The 13267-nt window shown below is 35.8% G+C and overlaps 1 protein-coding gene and 1 long non-coding RNA gene across 6 annotated transcripts in view; one reads left to right on the forward strand and one right to left on the reverse strand.

Annotated features, from left to right (window-relative positions):
- LOC148956237 (uncharacterized) overlaps positions 1-9495 on the forward strand; it is an 80827-nt gene extending 71332 nt beyond the window's left edge. The window contains exon 3 of the long non-coding RNA XR_016142234.1: positions 9346-9495. This is a non-coding gene — a long non-coding RNA (uncharacterized LOC148956237). The remainder of the gene's footprint in view (positions 1-9345) is intronic.
- Positions 1-13267, reverse strand: part of LOC148956238 (uncharacterized) — a 52227-nt gene that overhangs the window by 32772 nt on the left and 6188 nt on the right. For 2 of the 5 annotated variants that reach the window (XM_089094618.1, XM_089094635.1), the window contains exon 2: positions 3324-3375. The exons of 1 other annotated variant lie outside the window; for it this stretch is intronic. The gene's annotated coding sequence lies outside the window, so the exon portion shown is untranslated. Of the gene's footprint in view, positions 1-3323; positions 3378-12573; positions 12594-13267 lie in introns of those variants that run through there. 2 more of the 5 variants (XM_089094626.1, XM_089094650.1) reach the window with 2 other exon arrangements.

Raw genomic sequence — 13267 nt, forward strand, 5'->3', positions numbered from 1 at the left:
AGATCACTACCCCAACTAGGCCTAAAAAAAAAAAAAAAAAAAAAAAAAAAAAAAAAAAAAAAAAAAAAAACACACCTATCACATAAAAATAACTAATAAGCGACTATACCACCCCTACTCAATAATATCTCATCAATTCTCAATATTCAACATATTAATCCTTATCCTTCTCAATCCATCAACCAAATACAAAAAAACAAAAACAAAAAAACATTAGCAAACTAAAGGCAAAAGAGACTAGAGAACTGACTCACTCACTCCCATATACCCTATAACAATGTTCTTTTAACAGACTTCTAAATTCAGAAAGATCCGTCACCTTCTTTATCCCTTCTGGCAGACTATTCCAAGCACGAGGGCTAACATGGCGGATACAAAACATTGACCTAGTTGTCACAGGCTTAGGTAGTCTGAATTCATTCGAAAGTCTTAAACTATAAGAATGAAAACTAGAAACAGGAAGAAAAAAATATTGAAAGCAAATTGGTAGCATTTTATTCTGATGTTTAAACATAAAAAGAGCATTATAAAACTTAATCAATCTAAATAGTGGAACAATATGTAGTTCAGCATACCTTGCTCTAACCGAGTAACGCTTATCATCTCCAGTAAGTTCTCTTACAGCTTTGTTCTGTAATACTCTAATCTGCGATAAATGACCCACAAACGTTGAAGACCAAGCCAATATACAATAAATCAAATACGGATGAATAAGGGAGAAATAAAGCATTCTGAGAACCGGTCTAGGGAAAGTACTTTAGCTTCCTTATAATTCCCAAATTTCGGGCAACTCTAGCTGCAATTTGATTAATATGGTCTTTGAAACTCAAGCACTCATCAACTATCACTCCAAGAAACTTCACTGCTCTGACACGTTCTATAGCATTCCCATCAAGTTCTAGTTTCTCTATCCAGGGATAGTAATTTACACTTCTTCCGTAAATCACAAATTGACTTTTCTTATGGTTTAATTTAAGTTTATTAACTCTCATCCATTTCTCTATTTGTTCCATTCCCTTTTTCAGAACTAGTAGAAGTTCTCTTTCTGTCCTCGCAGCAACTGTAAAATGTGTATCGTCAGCAAAACTAGGAATTATAATTCTGTTACCAAGATCCCCTTTATCCGAAATATTTTTATCTTCAATGCACCGGTAAATATCATTTATATAAATCAAAAATAAAAGAGGTCCCAAAACTGACCCTTGAGGAACGCCAGCCTTGACTCTCTGCGGGCTAGAGGTCTCACTTTCGATTTGAACAATCTGCATACGTTCACTCAGGAATGATCTAACAAGTTCCAAAAATTTTCCAAGGATACCACAATTATCTAACTTCTTTACTAAAATTTCATAATCCACACAATCAAATGCTTTCATTATGTCAAGGAAAACGGATGCCACTTTAAGAACACGATCTAAATGATCATTAACAAATGTCTTCAAGAAGATCACTGCTTGCTCAGTTGACATTCCTTTCCTAAATCCAAACTAACTAGATCGAAAAAAAGACCTAGATTCTAGAAAATTAACCATTCTTACATTTATTAGTCCCTCTATTATTCTAGAAATAACAGGAAGAAGCGAAATAGGCCAATAATTATCTAAATTCCCACTATCACCCCCTTTAAAAAGCGGTTTCACTTTCGCAATCTTCAGACAATCGGGGAAAATACCTGACTTAAAACACTCATTTATTAGCATTACCAACTGACTAGAAAAAATAGGATAAATAACACGGAAAGCTTTCACAGTCATGAGATCCGATCCTGCTGCACTGTTTTTCATATTTTTAAGCACTTCACACAACTCACTTAATTTAACCGACTTTAAATAAGCAGATACTTCGCTCTTATCAGGCAGGAATTGTGTAAAATCGCCATCCTCATCCAGGACTGGGATACTGGATCCTAAATTAAGGCCCACATTAGAGAAATGCTCACAAACTGAATTGCAACTCACACTGTCCGGAAGCTCCGAGGGAGACCACCTAGGGTTCGTTACAGACTTTATAAGTTTCCAAGTCTTGCCTGGATTTCCCTCAGCTTCTTTAAACTTAAAAGCAAAATAATCCGTTTTAGCTTTCCGAAGGAGACAATTTAGCATGTTATTATATGCTTTATAATCATCCCTAGTAGTTGTCCCTTTATTTTGGATCAATTCCTTATATAAATGGTTTTGCCTTCTCATACTTAAGAGTAGACTCTTAGTAATCCATGGTTTCTTTGCTGATTCATATCTGTAAACTCTTTTAGGTTTAACACATTTCTGAAGTAAACCTGTTAATGTCTCGTACCATTTTCCAAATTTCCAATTGATATCATATTCCTCTTGTAAAAAATTGAATTCAGTCTTATCAAATTCTAATTTAAAACGGGCAACAACCTCAGAATCAATAATAGGCCTAATGACATTACAACGATGTCCCTTATTCAACTGTAGGACTTACGGTACTGTTATCATTGCTCCAAAATGATCTGAAACACTATTAACCACAACAGCAGGTGACTTATATTCAGTATTTACAAATATGTTATCCAATATTGACGCAGAATTCTCAGTAATTCTTGTACAGATATTTATAGTAGGCTTCAGCCCGTAGCTAAGCATCATATCCAGAAACTCCTTAACTCTCTGACTAAAATGTAGACTTTTCAAATCAATATTGAAGTCACCACACACAAAACACGGCTGTCTTGTTCCACTCAACAGGTCCAGTTGCTCTTCTAACAGACTCAGAAATTCAACGAGGCTACTAGACGGAGGTCGACAGATAATAGCAAGAACACATTTAAAATTTTGCTTAGATACTTTCACAACCATCGACTCAAACACCATTTCCTTATGTTTAGTAAGGGAAGTCATCGGCAAGACATTAAAATCACTCTTGATATATGCCGCTAAACCTCCATGTTGGTACAGTTCCCTGTTTTTTAAAACCAGTTGGTAATTAGGAACATCTAATAGGGATGACGTATGAGACTTCAACCATGTCTCAGTCAGGGCCGAAACCTGTAAACCTTGAGTCTGCAGAACTTCCTCCAGGTACTGAAAAGAAGTACTAATACCTTGGCAATTTAAGTGAAAAACTGAAAAATCACTCGGGTCATAATCATTATTCAAATCCTGAAGGAACTTATAACGGGCATTCAAATATTCCTCACCAATACCATTACTATCAAATTCACGATGGAGTACCCCACCCCCAATATCTTCAATCCTGAGTGAATCATTCTCCAGCCCCTTCAACCTATTCCACTCTAAATTAACCATTATCAAAAATCAATTTGTGATGGATATGAGAAGGAAAAGGTTCAGTTAACTTACACTTATCATTTTCATCCTTCGTTGAGTTGGTATCATCGCTTCCACACTTCGATCCTAAACAAAAAAAGAAACATAAATATCTTCATAAAATCCAAAAAACACTACTACTGTTTCCAGGCCTAGTATCACCGAAAGCCAAGACCAATCCATAAGAACTCCAAACACAACCCGGTACGCTCCGCACCGCGCAATACATTATACACCATTAATACTTTTTTCTCATTTTATTTTTTTATTTTATTCCATCCACAACATCTTTTTTAAAAAAAAAGAAGACAAAAAAACACGAGACAACATTACTTCATACCAATATGCTATCACAAAAAAAAAAAACAAATAAGGAAAAAACGCAACAAAATAATAACTCAAAACTCAAATTAAACTAAAGTAATTAATATAAATAAAAATATGAAAACCCGCTTAGCATTGCATAGGCACACCTCGAGGATTTATCGGCACTGACAATTCAGGAATCACGTCATTCACGGAGAAAGAAACACGCAGGCCATTTGGCCGATCAAAACAAAGGAGAGGTGTAACCGATTTTGTTACCCATGCTTGAGTACTACAATCAGCAATCTTTGATCTTTTTTCAATCAGCCGTTTTCTAATATCTCTCACTGCCGTCGTAGCATCATCACTAAGATAAATATCTTTATCACCGCAAACAGTCTTTCCTTTAAGTTTTTTCCTCTGTTTCAGAATCGTTATTTTTTCTTCTTTATACCGAACAGTAACTTTAAAATATCTACGCTCTTTTTTTACTTCTGTAACAGCAAATTCTGGGGTCTCGTTTACACCTAGTCCTACTTCACAAACAGTTTTGAAAATCGCTTTAGCTTCCTCTTTATCATCGCAAGGTACATTCCAAACCACTATATTTTTCTCGTTCATTCTATACTCGCAATACATTAACCGATTCATCAACTGATTATTTTCTTCACGGAGAAACACTGACTCAGATGTAACAATACTAATCTCTGATCTTACATTTATTATTTCATTCTCAGTAGCCGCCACATGGGTTTGGATCGTCGAAAATTGCAGCGATTGGCCAGATAGAGCTTCCTCAAGTGATTTGACCCGGGTTTCCAGAGATTTGAACTGGTCCGTGATACCGTCAAGCTTTTTTCCATTGTCTTTCACTATAGTTAGAATTTCAGAAAAGCTCCGAGCCAGCGTCGAAATTGACAAAGTCTCTCCATTCTTAGGTGAAGATGACGAATAATTATTTTGATCCTCTTCGAATGAGAATTCTTTACGGTTTCTTTTATTTCGCCCCATGAATAAGCAGCAATTGAAAAATGGACAAATAGTCTTACCTCAGCCGGCAACGATTGTTTATCCACGATGTTGCTAGCGTGCAGTGCTTTTAGCCGTTTGGCACGGCAAACACCTTTTCCAATGTCGGTAATCAAAGGCTCTGTTTATAATGACTAAAATCCAATCCTCTTTTACTCCATGCAAGTCTTCAGTTCAAAGCAATAATCACACACCAAAAAATTTTCTTTCATCAATTCAAAACATTAATCTCACAAGCTATTTCACTCTTCAGCCAAAACTACCGCAGGCACGGAGCGCCTAAGGTGTTACTCGTTCGGGGAATGAATCATGACTGAAATCCCTTCTTCAGGATCACGGTGGTTAGACAGGTTCAGCATATCTCTCTGGCTCCCCTGCAGCTCTCCCCCTTCCCACCGACCCTCCCCAAGCCCTAGATTTATCATTCCTAAAATATAAACCTCCCACGTTTCGACTATAAGCCACGGCGTCCCACTTTGTAAGAGGTTTTCGCCATTAGAAGAGCCTGATCTTGCAGAATAGTTGGGACACCAGGAATCAGAATCGTTGCGACTCCGTTTTACTTCCTTACCTGAACCACCACCGCAATTTAGTTCTAACACCACCTTCTCTAGCTCCAGTGAAAAAAAATTCTCTTCTTACCAACTTCTTCCTCACACATACAGAGTGTGGCCCTATACCCTCCCCACTCTCCCACAAACCAAAGATTTCTAGACGGACCTGAATCACCATTCCCACCATGACGAACACCAAGTAACAGCCGTTTAACAGATTATCTCCATTCCGCTGTACTTCTCTCCCAAGTTAATAATATCCCCATTAATTATCCACTGTCCTCCTTTTCTCTCAGGCCCGGTCCAACCCCCCTTTTTAATTCTGCTTCCCAAAAGGACCACAGCCTTCATCTCGAAAAAGATGGCTCTCTTCCTCCAGATCCACGTTCCTCTCACTCCCTTCTGGCTCCCAAAATTAATAAAAAAAAACTGCTCGCTTTAGCATCCGTTTTACTTTCCCAAAGTTCCTTGTTACGAACGTCAAAAGCATGAATTTCGACACATTGACCAAACTAGAGGCACATTCTTAAGTACACAAAATTGATGTAATTGCCGTGACAAAAGGACAAGCACAGAGCCCTGACCTATTGAAAATTAATAGCCACTCCCAATTCATAAAACGTCGTCCTCCTGACCACCCCCTAGGTAAAAAGGGAGGTGAAATATTATTATTTATAGGTAATTATCTTTTCCCTGAATTAACTCATACTCCCAACCTTTCAGATTATGATGAAATCCTTTGGGTAAGTGTAAAGCCCAAAGTTTTACCATATCCTTTTAATTTGATTGCGTTTTGTTGCTTTTATTATCCTCCAAATCAAAACGCTGCACAAAGACAGCGATCCTACCAGCCCCTGCATAGTAGTGCCAGCTTTGTCCTCTGCAAATTCCCAAATGCCAGTAATTTTCTAGTAGGTGACGCTAATGATCTAAAGCTAAATTCCCTTTGTAGTTCCCTTTATTTAAAACAGATAATAAAAATACCAACAACCAAAGGAAACTCTACTCTCGATTTGATTTGCACGAATATGCACACTTTCTATAGCCCACCTGTCCCTTTACCCCCTCTAGGAGGAAGCTACCATTTTTCTTTATTAATGAAGCCTCTCTCCAGCTTTAATCATACATTTTCTGAATTCTCTTACCGCCAAATTTCCAATAATGGCCTTTTTGAATTTGGATCTTGGATTACTAATGAAAACTGGCTGGCTCTCAAGGGGAATAATCACATTAATGTTGATGTCTCTAACTTTCAAAATCTGATTAAAACAAAATACATAGATTCCTTCCCTGGGAAAAAAGTAAAAACATGGTCTAATGACAAACTATACATCATTAGTCAATTGAAAAAGCTAATTAGAATCTAAATGAACCTATTTAAGAATTGTAAAACGTCTGAAGCTACCTCACTGCGTAAACATATTAAAAAAATAAATGCGTAATCTGCTTTTTCATACTAAAAAATAATGTAAAGTCAAGGATTTGTTTTCTACTAAGTCAAAATAATGGTATACTAGAATGGAAAAAAATGTCAGAAAACAGATAATAATAAAGATTTCCATTTACAAGAAGAACCCTTAGTTACAGCCTATGACCTGAACAAATTTCTTTCCTCAATATTTTAAAGCCCCCCCTCTCTTTAGACACTCCTTATGGTTTTTTCTATCACAATTTCCCCGTTATTTCACCCTAAGATGAAGAGACAAGAATTAATAACATAAAAAAAAATGCAGCACTAGTCCGCTAACCAGCCGGATTGAACTAATTAAAGCTTTTGCTGGCAATCTTTCAGAACGTTGTACCTTACTTTTTTATGAAATTACTTCTAATGGCAAGTTCCCAAATTGTTGGAAATTAGGTTTTATTACTCTCATGAAAAAGACAGGTAACAAGCACGATTTTGATAGTGTCCAACCCATTGCTCTTACTCCTGTTTTCTCCAAGTTATATGAAAGCTTTTTAGCTGAGTGGCCAAAAGCAAAGATAATCCCCAATGCTGACTAAAGGCGATTCGGAGACTTACGCTATACATCTACCACTTACTATCTTGTTCATTTTATGGGCACAATATGCAACACGCTTGAAAAACCCAATGCATGGCTCACAGTGGACTTGCAAAAAGCTTTTGATTTAATTAGCCACAATACATTGGTAGAAAAACTATCTAATGACCTCCAAGTTGACCCCTATTTAATTAGAATAGTTGCGTCTTTCCTCTCTAATAGAACAAAAGTTGTTAAGTACCTGAATGTATATTCTGATCCCCTTCCAATTTATAATGGTGTGCCCCAGGGAGCCCTCTTAGGCCCAATTCCAATTCTTGCAATATTAAGCAGCCTTGGCGTCGATTTCTCGAATAGATGGAAATTCGTTGATGATTTAACTGTCTTAGAGACATTTTGCTCAAAAATTTAAAAAGTAGCCCAATGGACACCTTAGAATTGATATCAGATAAGGCTGTTACTAATGATATGAAAGTCAAAGATTTTTAAGAGTAAATTTCCTTAAAACCCTCTCTTCTTTCTCCAGCCCAATCCCGCCCCCCTGAAATGTTAGTTAATACTATGAAATTACTGGGTGCTACCATCTCAAGCAACTTAAACTTTGATTGCCATATTACTAATATTTTAAAACCTGCAAATGCTGCATTTTTCATCTATAAAAAAATTAATTGTCCTAAATCACACTGTTTGAGGATTTTCCTCTCATTTGTACACCTAATCCTCGATTACACATGTCCTGTTTGATATCATAGCATCTCCAATAATCTGTCGGACAGATTAGATGCAGTCGAAAAAAGGTACCGAAGAATTATCTTAAATGAGGGTGAAGTGTCTTATCTAGTCACCAGCCAATCTATTCGCCTTTAAGGAAAGGAGAGCACAGATTTCTTTGAGTTTCATTAACAATGCCATCCATAACCCTCGGACAATTTCCCTTTTCCATAGCCAATATACACCCCTTCGACCTTGCCTCCTGTGTTCTGCTTCAACAAAAATCACCCTTCTTGCCCCAATAAAATTTCTACAGAGAGATATAGAAGGGCTTTCGTCCTGTACATAGCTGACATATTAAATTGTTGTATAACCTCCCCCTTTCCCCTAACTACCTTTTACCTTATAATTTTTTAATGTTTACTTTGCAAATTTGTAGGTTTCTATTTCTTGGTCACTAAACTAAATTGTCCTTATATTTTAATTGTTTTATTCCCTTTTTAATTTAAAAGTTTACATTATTTTTGACATTTTTACTGATTGACATTGCTCTTTTTCTATTTTCTTATTTTGTTTTCCCCTGACCAGCCATTTTTTAATATACTTGTTGTTTGTTTTGTTTATTTTTTGTTTATTGACGCGAAAGTGCAAACTCCAGCCATTTGGGCTTGTGATAGCCATTTTTCAGTATTAAAACTTATCTTATCTTACACGCCTAATGATTATGAAAACATGTACAGGCTTATATTTCTGCTAGCGCTGCATTTCCTATTGCCCATTCTACCATTGCACCAATTTGCCCTGAACTTTTGATCTTAATTTCAATGCACAAATCTAAGAGTCAGGTTGAGCCTCGCGATGAATGGTGCAACAAGAGTTGCAAGACGTCTATATCTTAAGAAGCTGATATACTTATTACAGAGAACAATACCCAGCTTGTCTTAATTCAGGCGCAAGATGATTGGAAGAGTCCATAGTCCTAGCCGCCTCTTCATAGCATTCTTATTACCTCTTCTTTCTTTATTATTCTTTTCTTTAGTATTTTTATGCTTATTGTCTCTCCTTTCCTTGAAAGACAATCAGAAAAGATTAAGGCTGTAAATGTGAATTGTTTCAAATCTAAGATAAATATGTTGCAGCAGCCTAGTAAAGTAAGGAAAATAAAACAGTGTTCTATTTTAGCTTTATTAGTAATATTCGCCTTATTGACATTAATGCCTAAAAACAAAGGATCATTAACATTGTTATCCATTAAGACTAGCCACAATACCAATTCAGACAAGCTTTTAGCTATTAAAAAGCTGCTATTCGTCGCTTATATTGACACTGAGTTGCTCAAGTATCAAATGTAAATTTTAACAGTAATGTAGGCAAAGCTATGATTATGATAACGTTGTCTGGGAACAATTAATGTTAGTTTCTGTAGCTTAAAGATTACCACTTTCATTTCAGAACTGTTTCAACATGGAGCTATTTCAACAACACAACAGTAAGCATGACATTTATTAAGTGTTAAATGATATAAAAGTGAAACTGTGCCATTGGACAAGTATGCAGGAGCATATTCCATGAATTTTTGGAGATTTTTGTGTGTGTCTTGTGTCTTATTTGTTGCTAAAAAAACAATAAATTTGTTGCATCCCTTCATTTTTGTAAATTGGTCCCCCTGAAAACGCTTAAAATTATTAACAGAGGGGAGGGGGACCTACCTAGCTGGGCAACAGACAACCATCAAAGCCTCACCCATGCCAATTACATCACTCTATCACCTCAATGCATAAATGAGCCCTTAAAATAAAACAAAGACCTGAGGCTACTAAAAACATCTAACTATGCTTGGAAAAACCCTCAGGACTACTAATCTGAACAATTTCAAATGCTAAATTAGTTCTTATTTCAGGAAGCTTTTCTTTTTAATTTGCTCTTTCTTTTTAATCCAGTCCTGACTTCTATTACTACTACTACTATTACTACTGCTACTAAAGCCAAGGCTACTACTACTGATTCTACTGCTACAACTACAATTGCTACAACTATTACTACTGGTACTACTATTACTGCTACTAAAGCTAAGACGATTAAAGCAAAAATTCTGGGGAATGTTGAAACAGTGTTGAACTCAGTCAAAACATATTATGTGCATACACATTGTCAAGAGGAAGCATAAGCAATATCTTGGGAACAGTTTAATGTATTAAGTTGAAACTTCAGCATATGTCGAGGGGACTGTTGAAAAAAAAACAAAGGAGCTATGTACATACTACTACTAGTGCTGGAACTATTGCTAATACTGAAGCTAAGGGTATTAAAGTGAAAAATTCAAGGAATGTTTAGGTGGATGTTGAACTAAATCAAACAAACAATGAGCATATAGACTGTCAAAGGGGTGTAAGAGCAATATCTCAAGGACAGCTTACATTATTAAATTGGAACTTTCAGAATATGTTGTGGCAGCTTTTAAACTAACCAAAAGGCAAGATTTGCATGCTACTAACACTACTACTATAACTGCTGTAACTAATGGGGCTAAGAACATTAAGGTGAAACTTCTAGGGAATGTTTAGGGGGAGTTTTAATTAAACAAAAAGAAATTATGCATGCAGGCTACTACTGCTACTGCAACTATTGCTAATACTGAAGCTAAGGGTATTAAAGTGAAACTTTCAAGGAACGTTTAGGTGGATGTTGAACTAAATCAAACAAACAATGAGCATGTAGACTGTCAAAAGGGCGTAAGAGCAATACATCAAGGACAGCTTACATTATTAAATTGGAACTTACAGATTATATTGTGGCAGATTTTAAACTAACCAAAAGGTAACATTTGCATGCTACTAACACTACTACTATGACTACTGTAACTAATGAGGCTAAGAACATTAAGGTGAAACTCCTAGGGAATGTTTAGGGGGAGTTTTAATTGAACAAAAAGAAATTATGCATGCAGGCTACTACTGCTACTGCAACTATTGCTAATACTGAAGCTATGGGTATTAAAGTGGAACATTCAAGGAATGTTTAGGTGGATGTTGAACTAAATCAAACAAACAATGAGCATATAGACTGTCAAAGGGGTGTAAGAGCAATATCTCAAGGACAGCTTACATTATTAAATTAGAACTTTCAGAATAAATTGTGGCAGATTTTAAACTAACCAAAAGGCAATATTTGCATGCTACTAACACTACTACTATGACTGCTGTAACTAATGAGGCTAAGAACATTAAGGTGAAACTCCTAGGGAATCTTAGGGGGAGTTTCAATTAAGCAAAAAGAAATTATGCATGCAGGTTTTCAAAAGGGCATACACGCAAAGTCACAGGCAGCACAGTTCTATCATAGCAACTTTTAAAGGACCTCATTTGATTGGAAACTAAAAGTCCTAGTGCTTTTTTAAGAGTCGAACCAGATTGGAGGGCAAGCAGCCCCTATACCAAACCTATTATTCCTACAAACACATCCAATCATAGCTTTGAGATAGCCATTTTGTTCAGCATAGTTGAAATGTCCTGTAACTATGTCTTTGGGGATGTTGGAGATGTCAACCTCCCACAGTCCTCACACCAAGGGCTGCAAGTTCTGCCATTTGTCCATTGTTTATATACATAGTATTTGTTATTGGGAAGTATGCATACATTTTTTTTTTGGGGGGGGGGGGTGAATTTTCCACGACATACTTCAGTCTGTAGATCCATCCCTGAAAGTTTCATTTTATTAACCTAATCACTTTCCAAGATAGCAAAAAGGGTAAATATGGAGCAGTTCATATATTGATCTAGAAATAAAATGAACATACCATGCAATGTCATTTTTTATGCTCTTTTCGAACAAAACATTCATTTTTCCCACAAATCTGATTTCAAGCCCTTTTAGGACCATTAAAAATAATAATTTTTTAATCTTTAATAATAATTTCATGATAATTTCTATGTTTTTTGGATATAAAAATGGGTTAAAACATTTGTTTGAAACTTAATATTTCATTATAAATCCGTTTAGTAAAAAATGTAGCCTATAGTTCACAAACATTGATTTGTCAAGATTACGTTGAATAATAAAAAAAAGATTCCAAACAATTCTGTATTTTCTTCTTATTCTATTAGGCAACTTAAAAACTGTCATTTCACCTGTATATCAATAAATATCAAAGCTGACACAAGAAACAAGGCAGAACCCAACTTAATTGTGACAAATCAATGCTTGCAGATTATGGATTTTACAATGAAATAATAAGTTTGAAACTAATATTTAGACACTTTATACACAAAAACCATAGGCTAGAAAGACAGCATCATCTTCAAGGGTCAAAAAAGGCTTAAAATTGAATTTACAAGAAAAGCAACTATTATATTCAGAAAGAACACAAAAAATGGCATTGACTTCATTCATAGGTCAATTATATGAACTGCTCTATATTCATAGAACTGACAGATTGTGTGAATTAAAATCAACTTATTGAACTTTGATGAAAAAGTTGAGAGCCATGGCTAATTGGGGAAAAACCCAAGTAAGATAGTCTTAGTGACAGACAAAGCTGGCATAGGCCTTTTTTGAATTGCATAAAAATTATGTCATTTCACTTGATGATAGATAGTCTATCATACGTCCATCCTGGGGCAACACTAAGGTAGAAAGGAAGGTCCATAATTACTGCAAAGAATAGCTTGTCTAGAATTTTACCTAACAGAAATAATGGTATAAGCCAAGGGTTTTACCAGAACACAAGGAAACATGTATGGTAGTCCAGGACTTTTAGCTCAAAAAAGGGTTGAACCCGGACAAAATTGCAATATAAACAAAAATGGTACCAAAATGATCAGAAAAAAAATTCTGAACAACATACTAAAAGTCCCCATAGATCCGAGTGGGACGAGTACCCAAAAAACAGGGGAAAAGATGAAATTCAGGGGAAAATGAGAAAAATGTCAAACATGCCCATAAAATAGTTTAAAGTGAGTTTTCTGGAGTTTTCAAATATACTGATTACAAAATTGACATCTAAAATTCAGTATAAAATAAGAGTACTGCAGAAAACAGGGGAAAGAGGGGGGAAAAGAGATGAATACAGGGTAGAGGTAGAAAGCAGTTTGAAAGATATTTTCTTTGGGTATTCCTATCTGGTGATTACGAAATTGAGAAGTAAAACGATATAAAAAATCGATGAACATAAAACGGGTAAATGGGAGAGGGGGGGGAGGGGGAAAAGGAAATATACAGAGCAGGGGTAGAAAGCAAGTGGAAATGTGTTTTCTGGGGTTTTTCTATCTGCTGATTATAAAATTGACATCTAAAACAAAGTTCGAGAACAAATACAGGAGATCTTTAGAGTTTGGAAAAGGCAAAAAAAAACGTGAGAAAGAAATACGGACAGATA

The sequence above is a fragment of the Artemia sp. Qi Xiang Cuo genome, chromosome 1, assembly GCF_049724085.1.
Source record: "Artemia sp. Qi Xiang Cuo chromosome 1, ASM4972408v1, whole genome shotgun sequence".
In the NCBI taxonomy this organism is placed as follows: domain Eukaryota; kingdom Metazoa; phylum Arthropoda; class Branchiopoda; order Anostraca; family Artemiidae; genus Artemia; species Artemia sp. Qi Xiang Cuo.